General features: G+C 36.3%; 1 long non-coding RNA gene across 1 annotated transcript in view; it reads left to right on the top strand.

The window, feature by feature from the left end:
- The first annotated feature begins 2,338 nt into the window (after positions 1-2,338).
- The window catches only part of LOC139073382 (uncharacterized), a 63,326-nt gene continuing 51,689 nt past the window's right edge, over positions 2,339-13,975 (top strand). The window contains exons 1-2 of the long non-coding RNA XR_011522040.1: positions 2,339-2,401; positions 8,238-8,296. This is a non-coding gene — a long non-coding RNA (uncharacterized lncRNA). The remainder of the gene's footprint in view (positions 2,402-8,237; positions 8,297-13,975) is intronic.

The following is a 13,975-nucleotide window of genomic DNA, read 5'->3' as shown; positions in this document are numbered from 1 at the left end:
TAAAATGATCACATGACAAGGAAGAAAGTGTTTAATTATTTTAAAAGGCTTTATTATGAAAATTTATTTAACCTTTCTAAGAAAAAGATTTTATCATCATTTTTGTTTATTATGACAGGTAAAGCAGTAATTGGTGCTTTCCAATGGATATTTTATTATCAGAAATAAAAGCATTATGGACGGGATGAGGTACAGTGAATTGTAAACCCTCTTCACTGTATATGGAGAGACAAAGGTAGCGGAAGGAGGTACCATGTTGGTGGTGGCATCCTCTTCTCTTCCCCACTGGAAGTATGTTGGCAATTCCTCTCTTCCTCTGGATATTTCCAGGTGTCTTCAGGCTAATCAGGGCCTATACCATCAAATGGCTAGGCTAGGTGTGTCCCAGATGTACACTTGAACCTACACCTGACAGGGCCTGTGGAAGCACCACTTCCTCCTCCAATCATTCACTGCAACATTTACCCAGAAGCCTACAGGTCCAGACTAGCTTTGCCAGCAGAAGCTTTATTTCTGGACAGATGCTAACCAACTATCACTGTGCTCCGCAGTGAACGTAGTTAAATATAAAATAAGAGCAAGATTTAAATATCAATATTTGGGAAATTCAGGAAATGTTCAATAAGCTATTTCCTTCTTAGTCGATGGCCACATTTGTTTTTGCAAATGTAGTCTGATAAAATGCAATGCCATGAGTTTTTCAATTGGTGAAATGTTATTCCTTGATTTTTCTCTAATTGATTATACGTGTGTTGAATATATCCTTCTCCAGGAAGTTGTTCTCCTTAATAAATAAGAACAGTTTTCACAAAAGAAATTTTCTTCTCTTTCTTTCTTTTCTAGAGCAGTTTTAGGTTCACAGCAAAAATGAGCAGAAGCGGGGCAGCCCAGTGGCGTAGGGGTTAAGTTCACACGCTCTGCTTCCGTGGCCCTGGGGTTTGCCCCTTAGGATCCAGGATACAGACCTATGCACTGTTCGTCAAGCCATGCTGTGGCAGGCGTCCCACATATAAAATAGAGGGAGATGGGCACAGATGTTAGCTCAGGGCCAATCTTCCTCAGCAAAAGGAGGAGGATTGGCAGTGGATGTTAGCTCATGGCTAATCTTCCTCATTAAAAAAAAAAATTGAGCAAAAGACATAGGGATTTCTCATATACTCCCTGACCCAGCACACACACAGCTTCCCTCACTATCAACATACTGCACCAGAGTGGTACATTGGTTAAAAAATTGACTTTTTTAATTTTCTCTTTAACTTCATGGGTTAATTTTATGAAATATGTTCTTTGTCCATTAAATGGTGAGAGAAAGAGCATCTACTTTGAGTGAGGACTGTGCAGGTAAGGGATACAGAGTAAATGAAACAAATATTCTTGCTTTATGGAGCTTCTACTACTAAGACCAAAACACAAGTGGCCTGTTGTAAGATATTTACTGCCTCACAATAGTTTTGGCAAATACAGACTTGTCCACAAATCAATAATTTATGATTAAGGATATTTCAATAAATGCTTAATTATTGTTTTTATTTTTGTTTTAAATTAAATCTTTTTTTTTTTTTAAAGATTGGCACCTGGGCTAACAACTGTTGCCAATCTTTTTTTTTTTTTTTTTTCTGCTTTATTTCCCAAACCCCGCCTCGGTACATAGTTGTATATCTTAGTTACAGGTCACTCTAGTTGTGGGATGTGGGACGGGGCCTCAACGTGGCCTGACGAACAGTGCCATGTCGGCGGCCATGATCCGAACACTGGGCCGCCGCAGCGGAGCGCGTGAACTTAACCACTCGGCCACGGAGCCGGCCCCTAATTATTGTTTTTAGATACTGATTTTATACTTAATCTATTGAATTTGGAAAACATGCTTTGAGAGATTGAGTTAAAAATGTATATAATCTCATAATTAACTGCTGGTTTATAGTACTTCATATACCGTTTCATTTGCAAATAGCTCCATCGATTACTAATTAAAGTTAATTATATGTTGAATTTGAACACCAATTTAGTTGTAAAACTACGGATTTTGGATTCAAGCTCGTTTGGGTGAACTCTGACTCTTCTGCTTATTAACGATATAACCTTAAGCATATTAATTAGCCTTTTTAAGCCCTGATTTTCTCATTTGTATAACTGAAATAATTGCATTTATCACATGAGACTGTAGTGATAAATGAGATTGTGCATAAAGGTTCATCACATATTAACCAATTATCATTAGAAACTGTTATGCACAGAATTGTGCCATCCCCCGCCCCGCGCCGCCCCCCCCCCCCCCCCCCCATTCATACGTCAAAGTTCTAACCTGCAGTACTTCCGAACGGGACTGTAATTGCAGATCAGGTCTTTACAGAGGTACGAACCCTGCCAACATCTTTCTCTTGGACTCCTCGCCTCCAGAACTGTAAGAAGCTAAATTTCTGCTATCTAAGCCACGTAATCTGTGGAACTTTCTTACGGCAGTCCTAGCTAACTAACATAGAAGCCAAACTATTACATTTTAACAAGAACCTTTTTTTTTCTGTCTACTTGATCCTCAGAAACTAGTTTGACTATTTTTTTCATTTTCAAAAGGTTAATTTTTACGTAGTTGTATTAGTTAGCTGTTCCTGAGTAACAAATTACCCTAAAACTTACCTACTTTAAAAAAAGAAATCTGTTATCTCATGGTTTCTGTGGATCAGGAATCTTGCTGAGTTTACCTGAATAGCTCTTGTTCAAGGCCTCTCGTGCGGTTACAGTCGAGCTTGCAGCTAGGGCTACAGTCTGAACGAAAATTCAACTCGGAGAGGATCCTCCAAAATCACTCTTGAGGCTTTGGCAGGATTCATTTCCTCATAGGTTGTTGGACTGGAAGCCTCACTTCCTCACTGGCTATTGGCCTTAGGCTTCCCTCAGCGTCTTGCTGTATGGACATCTCCATAAGGTAGTGCGTGGCAGTTGGCTTCCCTCAGAGCAAGCAAACAGGAAAGAAAGAGAGAATACTCAAGACAGAAGCCACAGTCTTTCTTAACTGGATCTCATAAGTGATAGCTTATTAACTCTGCCACATTCTATTTACCAGAAACGCACCTTCCAAAACAGAAAACACCAGGCCTAGATGGGTTTATTGGTGAATTCTACCAGATATTTAAGAAAGAAATTATGCTGATTTTCTACAATCTCTTTCAGAGGATGAAAGCAGAAGGAATACTTCCAAACTTGTCCATTAGGGCAGCATTATCCTAATATCAAAACCAGACAAAGACGTTACAAGAAAAAGAAAACTATAGACCAATATCTGTCATTAACATAGATTCAAAAATCCTCAACAAAACATTAACAAATAAAATTCAACAACGTTTAAAAAGAATTATACACCACCGCCAAGTGGGATTTATCCCAAGTATGCAAGACTGGTTCAACATTCGAAAATCAATGTTTATCATATCAGCAGGCTAAAAAAGAAAAATCACATAATCATATCAATAGATGCAGAAAAAGCATTTGACAAAATCCAACACACGTTCATGGTAGAAACTCTCAGAAAACTAGGAATGGGGGGAGTTTCCTCAAGTTTATAAAGAATGTCTACAGAAACCCATAGCTAACATCCTACTTAATGGTGAGAAATGTGACACTTTCCTACTAAGATGAGGTGCAAGGCAAGGATGTCTCCTCTCACTAGTTCTTTTCAACATCATACTAGAAGTTCTAGCTAATGCAATAAGACCAAAAAAAAAAAAGGAAATAAAATGTTTATAGTTTTGGAAGGAAGAAATAAGACTGTCTTTATTTGCAGACGACATGATCATCTATGTAGAAAATCCAAAAGAATAAACAAAATAATTCCTGGAACTAATAAGTGATTATAGCTAAGTAGCAAGATACAAGGTTAATATACAAAATCCAATCACTTTCCTATATAACAACAATGAACGAGTGAAATTTGAAATTAAAAACACAATACCGTTTACATTAGCACCCCAAAAATGAAATACTTAGGTATAAATATAACAAAATATTTGCAAGATGTATATGAGAAAAACTACAGAACTCTGATGAATGAAATCAAAGAAAAATAAATAATTGGAGAGATATTTCATGTAGATGGATAGGAAGAGTTAACATTGTCAAGATGTCAGTTCCCAATTTGATCTATAGTTTCAATGCAATCCCAATCAAATCCTAGCAAGTTATTTTCTGGATATTGGCAAACTGATTCTAAAGTTTATATGAAGAGGCAAACGACTCAGAATAGCCAACACAATATTGAAGGAGATGAACAAAGTTGAAGGACTGACACTACCTGACTTCAAGACTTACTCTAAAGCTACAATAATCACGATAGTGTGGTATGGGTGAAAGAATAGATGATAGATCAATGGAACAGAATTGAAAGCTCGGAAATAGACTCACATAAATATAGTCAACTGATTTTTGACCAAGGAGCAAAGGCAATAAATACAATGAAGCAAAGGTAGTCTTTTCAACAAATGGTGCTGGAACAACTGGACATCTACATGCAAAAAAATGATCTAGACACAGACTTCACACCCCTCAGAAAAATTAACTCTAAACGGATTGTATACCTAAAGGTATAAAACTCCTAGATGATGACAGAGGAGAAAACCTAGATGACCTTGGGTATGGTGATGACTTTTAGATACAACACCGAAGGCATGATCCATGAAAGAAATAACTGATATGCTAAATTTCACTAAATTAAAAACTTCTGCTTTGCAAAAGACAATGTCAAGAGAATGAGAAGACAAGCCACAGACTGGGAGAAAAAATCTACAAGAGACACATTTGATAAAGGACTGCTATCCAAACTACAGAACGAATGCTTAAAACTCAACAATTAGAAAACAACCCAATTAAAAAATATGCCAAAGACCTTAACAGACACCTCTCCAAAGAAGATACACAGATGGCAATTGAGCATATGAAAAGATGCTCCACATGATACGTCATCAGGGAAATGTAAATTAAAACAATGAGATACCACTACACATCTAACAGAATGGCCAAAACCCAGAACAGCAACAACAGCAAATGCTATACAGCAAGAGGAACTCTCATTCATTACTGGAAGGAATGCAAAAATGGTACAGGCACTTTGGAAGACAGTTTGGCAGTTTCATGCAAAACTAAACATACTCTTACCAGATGATGCAGCAATTTGTACTCCTTGGTATTTACCCAAAGGAATCGAAAAAATGTCCACACAGAAGCCGCACACAGATGTTTATAGTACCTTTATTTATAATTGCCAAAACTTGAAAGCATCCAAGATGTCCTTCAGTAAGTGAATGGATAAATAATCTGTGGTACATCCGCATAATAGAATATTATTTGGTGCTAAAAAGAAATGAATTATCAAGCCATGAAAAGACATGGAGGGACCTTAAATGCATATTGCTAAGTGAAAGAAGCTAATCTGAAAAGGCTACATACTATATGATTCCAACTATATGACACCCTTGAAAAGACAAAACTATGGACACAGTAAAAATATCCATGATTGGGGCCAGCCCTGTGGCCAAGTGGTTAAAGCTCGGTGTGCTCCACTTTGGCAACCCAGGTTTGCAGGTTCAGATCCTGGGCGTGGACCTACTCCACTCATCAGCCATACTGTAGAGGCATCCCACATACAAAGTAGAGGAAGATTAGCACAGATGTTAGCTCGGGACTAGTCTTCCTCAAACAAATAAACAAAAAAACCCAGGAAGATTGGCAATGGATTTTAGCTCAGGGAGAATCTTCCTTACCAAAAAGGAAGAAAAAGATCAGGAGTTGTCAGGTGTCAGGCGTTGGGGAGGAAGAGGAATGAATAGATGGAGCACAGAGAATTTTTATGGCAGTGAAAATACTCTGTATGATACCATAATGATGAATACATGTCATTATAAATTTGTCCAAACACATAGCATGTACAGAACCACGAGTGAACCAAATGTGACCTATTGACTTTGGGTGATTATCATGTGTCAATGTAGGTTCATCAGTTGAAACATCAAGTGTACCACTCTGGTGGGGGGTGGGTATTGATAATGAGGAAGGCTGCACATGTATGGTGGCAGGAGGTATGTGACAAATCTCTGTACTTTCCCCTAAATTTTGCTGTGAACCTAAAACTGCTCTAAAAAATAAAGTCTTAATAAGTCAAAAAAACAAAAAATTTCTCAAAACAGTAAGATGATGTTTTAAAACAATCGTCACTTGCTTAAGTTCATCGACTACGGGACCAGATGTTATATATGCAGTCTAAGAGAAAGCATCCTGAATCTAGTAAGTGTCTCAATTACTGTAACTGAAGCAGCTTTTGAAGAATTCTAAAAAATCTCTTCCTAGTTCTCCAGAAATCACACTCATGTTTGACATCTCCCATCTCTCATCCTCGGGGTCATAATACCATAAATATCACAGATTATAGTGTCCTTTGAATTGTTGAGATTACTTCCCACAAAGTCTAATCTTCATTATACTAATGGTTTGAGAGACTAAAACTAAGTTGATAAATCTTCTCCAATGAATGTTAAATCAAGGAAAACCTGAAGTAAAAACTGTAACCATATCGCAGTACCACTCTGGGCTGAAACAGAGCCATTAGTGGTGGATGAATCATTACAGCGGGAGAATACTTATCAAGGTATATTTGCCATATGATAATTGAATTGCAGAAGTGTTTGGGAACAAAAAGAACTTTGTTCACTTGTATATAGGCTGTAAGTATCTTGTTCCCTCACATCTATACATTAGTGTCAAGAGTATTAGGAAAAGTTCAGAAAATCCCAGTAGTCACCAATTCTCATCTGTGTTTAATTACCCGAAAAATCTAGACAAGTTTGAATCATCCAAGCCAGTGGTGTTTTCCATAACCAACTGTTTCTAATAAACATACACGATCAGAAGCAGTTCTGCTTTCTTAACCCTCAGCATTTTGAAATATCTGTACAGAGAAAAGCAATACTTGAGAGAGCATAAAATATGCCCTGTGGAGTGTTTCAAGGGAGTACATTCATTAAGTACTTCTTATGACATTTTAAATATTTTACCCATGAACACCCTATAAAATTGCGGTCTTTCTAATGCTGAATTGGGATTGCTTTCCTTATTACATATATGTACATTTCACCATTGCCACCCGCTCCCCATGACTTTTACCCTTGATTCTTCCCCAAAATATACCAAGAGCTTATTTTGTATAAATTCAGATTAGTTTCACCATTTCTAGGATAACCGTTCTTACAGTTGTTTATGGTTCTTAAATGACCCTTTGTGATATTTAAATATCATTAATCACTGCTACCACATTAAAAAATCGTCTGATGATGACATAATTGAACAACAGTTGGAAAATCATTAACTGTAAACAGATACTGATGAGCTCTTCAAAATTCGAGATGACAAATTATTTGTAATCTATGTCTGTATGAAGAATAAAAACACAACGTGAGAGAAATGCCTGTCTAAATTAACTCTAAAGAGAAATTATATAGCAACACCTCACAAATCTGGAATGATCAAGGAAAGTTTGCTTCAATTGAATATCTTACAGAAATGTACCTTTAGTACGTTCAAACAAAGAAACAAGTAAGATATACTTAGTTTAAGAGCCTGCCTTTCCCATCTAAAGTATCAACAGAATAACAGGCTTGCCACTTGGGTTTTTAAAAATACATTGAGGCTTAGTTTAGACAAATCTTTTGTTTTAGTTACACGAGGGCACTTTCTCTCCCTGAGCCCCATCTTGGTGTGGATACTAAAGATATAGAATTTGTATAACCCTACTCAGTTTTTTGCCCTGGATCTTTAGAACAGTGAAGGGGATGGTTAAATAAACAAATAATTGCAATATAATGAGATAACGTTATATTAGACAAACATACAAAGTAGCAAAAGCACAGATGAGAAAGAAATTGTGGTATAGTATATTACTCTCTTATGATTTTGTTTTAATCGGTTTAATATATGATAAACAACAACTAAAACTGGCGAGTTAAGCCAATATCAGCACTGAAGTGCCATTTTCAAATACTGATCATGAATAACCTTTAAAGGAACTGCCAGCCCACAATCTTTAAAAAGTTCAGGTAGTATGGCTTTTTGAGATTGAGGTATAGAAAGCAGAGCAGTGTGACAGGGAAACAAATCAAAGATGCAGTTCCCTAAGGGTCTTAACTAAACATGCTTCTACAATTAAGTTGGTCCCGGAACCTAAATATTTTTACTAGTAAGAATATTTCTTATTACAGATGCATCATATATAAAGCTGCTACATGCTGAGATACTGCCTAGTAAAACCATATCCTGGGTAATATTCATTTTTTAATACATGTATTTTATGTTAAGTATGAGTTACATGAAAAGTATGAGATATGTCACTTTTCTGTCGTTGCATTTCAATCATTTCCAGGAGTCTTAAAATTATGTTTCCCTTTTGTTTATAAACACACAGCATAAACCATCAGCAGCCGTCTACTTCCATCACAGGCCACACGCCACGCTAAGCCGTCATCCATCCTCCTCTTGCTCTGGCTGTGTGAAGTCTGCCCATTTGTATTTTGTGAAGATTTTAATCAAATTACATATTTCAGTCTTAGTAAAGCTATAAGATTTCATGAAATTCTATCCAGAGATCACTTGCCATGAGAGATTTGCTTTTGAATATGCATAGCGAATGTACTCTGGTGTATATTGGCAGAAGCAAATACACATCCCATCTCCTTCCACCATTTTATTTGTATTGACCTAAGAGTTGTTGCTAAAATTTCAGACTGAGATAAAACGGTTGTTATTCTCCAAAATATCACATGAGAAATCTTTAAAGATTATGTTAGTCACAAATAAAAATATTGCACTGTATAGGCCTCTCATGAATTATTTCTAGCTTTTGGTTAAAGGATAAAAAAATATCAAAAAGTCTATCATGAACTCATAATCCTCTCCAATATAAGATGACAATCTCTGAGTTTCCACTGTACCTAATACATATACAAAATCATATATAAGATAGGGTACCCTTGTGTACATATGTAATTATGGAGATTAAAGGAAGTAGATTAAAGAAAAACAATCATTAAGTTTTGCTAAGTCGCAAATGGCCCTCCGAATCTACCTCTTTCTAATTGTGTTATAGCTTAATGTTGTTCCTCACTGATTCCAACTTAGGCATCTTTGGGTTTTTCAAAGTTGATGTCAGTAAAAAAGCAAAAGAGCCATATATACCAAATATATTTAGATGGCACACCACTTAGGGCCAAGGGCCAATTTGGTAGCAAAATAGTGATCATCGTAGAATCCAAATAAAGGTCATGTCAAGACTTGCCTTAAAACTCCGTCTCTTCTAACGAGCCTTCCTCATGGACTCTACTTTCTCCTCATAACTTCTACTGTCTGTATTAAATGCAGCATACCCAGAAAGAGATGGTACTGCATCCTAGCCACTACTCTGGTCCCCAAGAATCTTTACTATAAAACTGTAATAATCAAAGATGGCATCCTAGATGAGCTCTCCCTCTCTCTCTCTCTCACTCTCTCTCTCTCAATCTCTCTCTCTCTCATTCTGGTATATTTCTATTATTTATATCTGTATAAACAGCATACATCTATCTTCATAATAATACCTTGAAGGAGTATATAAATAAATACTTTCAAGGATGACAAAAAATGTAGCCAGAATAACTGAGCCCACATCCTGTACAAAAAACCATATACAAGGTGCTGAACGTTATTATTATTTGTAAATGTATATAAGAGAGGGTATCAGTCTCCAATTTCTCTTTGGTGAGCAACAAGGGGTAAGTGTTAACCAGGATGACTATGTCCTTGTTCAGTCACCGTGCTCATCTGGGTGTCCCTGGTCTCTAGTTCCTTGTAGCCAGTTTTGCTTCAGAACCCTTACAACTGTCACACAATGCTTTTGGTCTCTTTTTATGTACTCTAAGGATGGCTGACATTGTGATGCTCAATCATTCTGATGTGCAACTATGTAGTATATGTGCTGTGCTGATACTAGAGGTGGTGGTAGATGTTAATGGGCGTGGAAGAGGAGCGCAGTGAGATAAATATTTTTTCAAGGGATTTCTTAATTTGTTAGGTGAGAGTTTCCAGCTGGTGTCCATTTGGGCAGCTCCGTGATTTATCCTGTGACATACACTGACAGTCCCTCAGTGGCTGTTTGATCCTTTTGTGTCCTGTTACACGTCATTTACATTTGCAGAATCTATTTTAAAGCTTTATAAAATCAGAAGAGCATTGGGATGAAAGAGATCATAGCTAAGATCACAGGGTGTAGAATCAACTACGTGGATGGATCTCAAAGCCACCGTTTGCCGACTATATAAACCAAAGAAAGTTATTTTCTCCCTTTTCTCATGTCTTAAATTCCATAATGTCTAACTCTTTTTAGTGAAGATGAACTGAAATATTATCAAGCACTTCAAATAATGTCAGGCATGAAGTAAACATTATGAAAAAGTTAGCTTGTATTTTTTTTCTAAATCTCGTTAGCAGAAATGAACATTATGAAAGCTTAAGCCCAGCTTCTTTCCTTAGTGGCTGACAAAGGTGAAATGAGGCAATGGAGGCTGAAACAGAGAAGGGGTTTCTGAACTCTCAGGTCCAATGCTCCTTCCTCTTCATCAGTTTATTCCTTTAGTATATAAAGGCCTATATTGTTCTCTAATTGCTATTTTTGTGTTGAAATTGATTCTATAACTCAAAACTCTGTTAGATCAATTCACAAATAGTCCTGTAATGCTCTAAGCAGTCTAGCACAATGTTAAGCATGTAGCAGGTTTTCAATAAATAGCTGTATGCAATTGTAAACTTTTGAGAATAGAATGAATAAGGCACTTTTCTCTATGGCTTTCATTCATCCACTTTTTAAATATATTTTTTCTGGTTAGTCTCAATACCCATCAGTAATACATTCCTTGGTAATGGTAGTGTGTTTGTATAGTTTTATTTACCTCTGTAACTCAAAAAGAGTTTGACCCAAAAAATATACTAAAGGGGCCAGCCAAGGGGCGTAGTGGTTAAGTTCTCATGTTTTGCTTAGGTGGCCTGGGGTTGGCAGGTTCAGAATCTGGGCACGGACTTGTGCACCGCTCATCAGGCCATGCTGTGGAGGTGTCCCACATACAAAATAGAGGAAGATTGGTGCAGATGTTAGCTCAGGGACAATCTTCCTCAAGCGAAAAAAGAAGAAGATTGGCAATAGGTGTTAGCTCAGGGCCAATCTTCCTCACAAAAATCAAAACTAAACTAAACTAAACGTAAAAGTATATTTAAAAGTTCCTAAACTATTTCTTCTTCACCTACTCCTCACATTTAAATTTTAAAATGCCTGAGTCCTAGATCATAAACAGTTAGTGTAAATATGTCTCCTAAAGGAAGACACTTTATCCAATTCTGCAGTCTGAAGTTCATTCTATCCCTTATCAGCTACTCTCTTATATGGGTGTCAAATCATCAAGTGACTTCTAGACATCCTATTTGGCTACAGTCTAGTTCAAGATACAATAGATATTATTTTTCTTTCTAATCATTAAAAATATTCTACTTAGGAGCATTTAACTTCTATTAACCAACGTAATATTATTAGAAAATACATTTAAACTATTACCTGACTATTAATACCTGAATTTAAATACATTTAGCTATTGATTATATTACCAATTACAAAGTGAAAAGTCACTCATCAAATGCTTTTTACTCTACATTTTGCCTGAAAAATCTTCTTTGGCTTAGGTTTAAAAACTATATTTAAAAACTTCAGGTAGTCAAAAAGAAAACAATAAAGAAGTCATTTTTTCATTCATTTTTAATTATTGGAATGAACATCACTGATGTGAATTTTCTGGAGGTTATAGCTGTCAGGTGTCATTATGTTGTTTATTGGGAACTAAATGTCACAATACGCTATATCCCAAACTTTAATTCTTCACTATCAATCAGCCTTATGCACTCCACCTGCTTGCACCTTCACCATCAGACCCCTCTTATGTTCCTTATTATTTTATATCACATAGCTGGCAGTCTTTTGTTCTCTCTCAACCCATTTTTAATGCCTTTCCTCCATCTCTGGTTTACTTCTACCATATTCTCTGTCAATCTCATTGGTCACAGCTCACGGAATTACAAGCTGTAACTGCTCCTAAACACTCTCTAACTAGAAACCTCACATCCATCATTGTTTGGTTTTTGCTAAACATAGCTTAGGTGTGGGGAAAATAGGGACCTATAGGAAGAATCTGACAGTTTAGCCTAACACTGCACAGTGCACTACAGGTGCTTACCCTTGCTTATAGCACTTGTTTTCTGGAAATTCAGAATAGGATTCTAGAATGTTAGCACTGACCCCAACCTTTTCATTAAAACCTTCATTCAATAGTTGGAGAAACAGAGACTGATTGGCTTACTCAAGTTCACTCTGCTAGTCAATGACAAATTTTGAACAGATGGAACCAAGGGCTCCCCATCTCGTTCCCTTTCTGCTTCACCACGGGGATGTGAATATTATAATAAAATAATATTATGAAATTTGGTTTAAGTAGGATTTAACAGTGATGGATAGCAAACATTTTTTGAATAAATACTCATTTGAGATGTGTGAAAAATTATGATTACAAATCCACCCCCAGAAAAAATGAGATAGTAATAATAAACAGCCAGAGGCACAAATAAGTCAATTTAGCCAAGAGCTCACACCAAATTAATATTTTTATGAAATAAATAATGTCCAATTTATGTATTTTATTGCTATTTAACTAGGCTGTTTTCATGAGAGAATTTTACAATCAGATCAAGATTATTAGTGTCCTTTTACAGAATGATTTAAAACAAAGGCAGATATACACTGAGAGCAAAGAATGGGAGAATGAACAATTTGAGTGGAAATTCTGAAAGAGGCCTCTCTCAAAATTGACCTGAAAATGTTGAACTGTGAGGCTACATGAAAGAATATTTATTTTTGCAGGTGCAATGAGAGCCAGGCAATTTCTGCTGAGGAACAGTAAACAATCCTTGTGGATATACCCAAAATCTATTCCCTTGGCACTTCCCACACCCTAGAGGCTGGCCCCTTAACCACTGTTAAAATAATATACACCTGATTACTAACAATTTTGAAGACTTGATGAAATGGAAAATGGTCATGGGCAAATAAAAATTATGAAAAGTGAGCTGATATAATATAGAAAACTTGAATTAATAAGTAAAAAGAGGAAAAAAGAAATAGAAAGATAAAGAGATAGATAGATACAGGGACAGAGAGAGGGAGAGAAAAGGAGAGAGAACTAGTTTAGAAGCACATCTGATTAAAATTCAGTTGTATTATGACTTATCTTGAACTCTAGGCAAATGCTTCCCATATACATTTCTCTTACACTGTAGAACAGATAAGACAAATTCCTGACTATCTCACAGAAATGTTCTAAGAACTAAAGAAGTAAGAAATCTTTCAATGTGGAATAAATAAGATTTGGCGGAAGTACAAATATTGCTGAAATTCCTAAGAACTGGAGTGGCCAGTAAAAACAAAGTAGAGGTTTTTGTAGATAAATAAACAATACAGATGAAAGGAATGTAAGCCAGCCGGCAATTGAGTTTTCTATTTCGACAACTGTTCTTCCTTTAAATCTAAAACTCGTTATTACAGTTCAGCAATTTACCTGTAGAGGATGACTTTGATTTTGATATGTGTTTTGATAGGATAAGAATTCAAACAAAAATGCAGATCAGTCAACTGGGATAACCTTAATTCACAAAACATATGTCTACAGTTTATTTCACCAAAGAAGAAGTTATGAAAAGCAGGGGGAAACAAACCAGAGGGATTGAATGCTTACAGCATATAAATCTGTGACGTAAAAGATGTTTGACCTCACCAGACAGTGAGAAAAGAAAAAACATTGACACAATCTCATCAAACATTAGCTGACATCACTGATATGAGAGTTGTGTATTCTGGCAAGAGAGTCTTCTATAG

The sequence above is a fragment of the Equus przewalskii genome, chromosome 9 (genome assembly GCF_037783145.1).
Source record: "Equus przewalskii isolate Varuska chromosome 9, EquPr2, whole genome shotgun sequence".
Classification (NCBI taxonomy): domain Eukaryota; kingdom Metazoa; phylum Chordata; class Mammalia; order Perissodactyla; family Equidae; genus Equus; species Equus przewalskii.
This window is presented reverse-complemented; position numbering and strand designations above follow the sequence as displayed.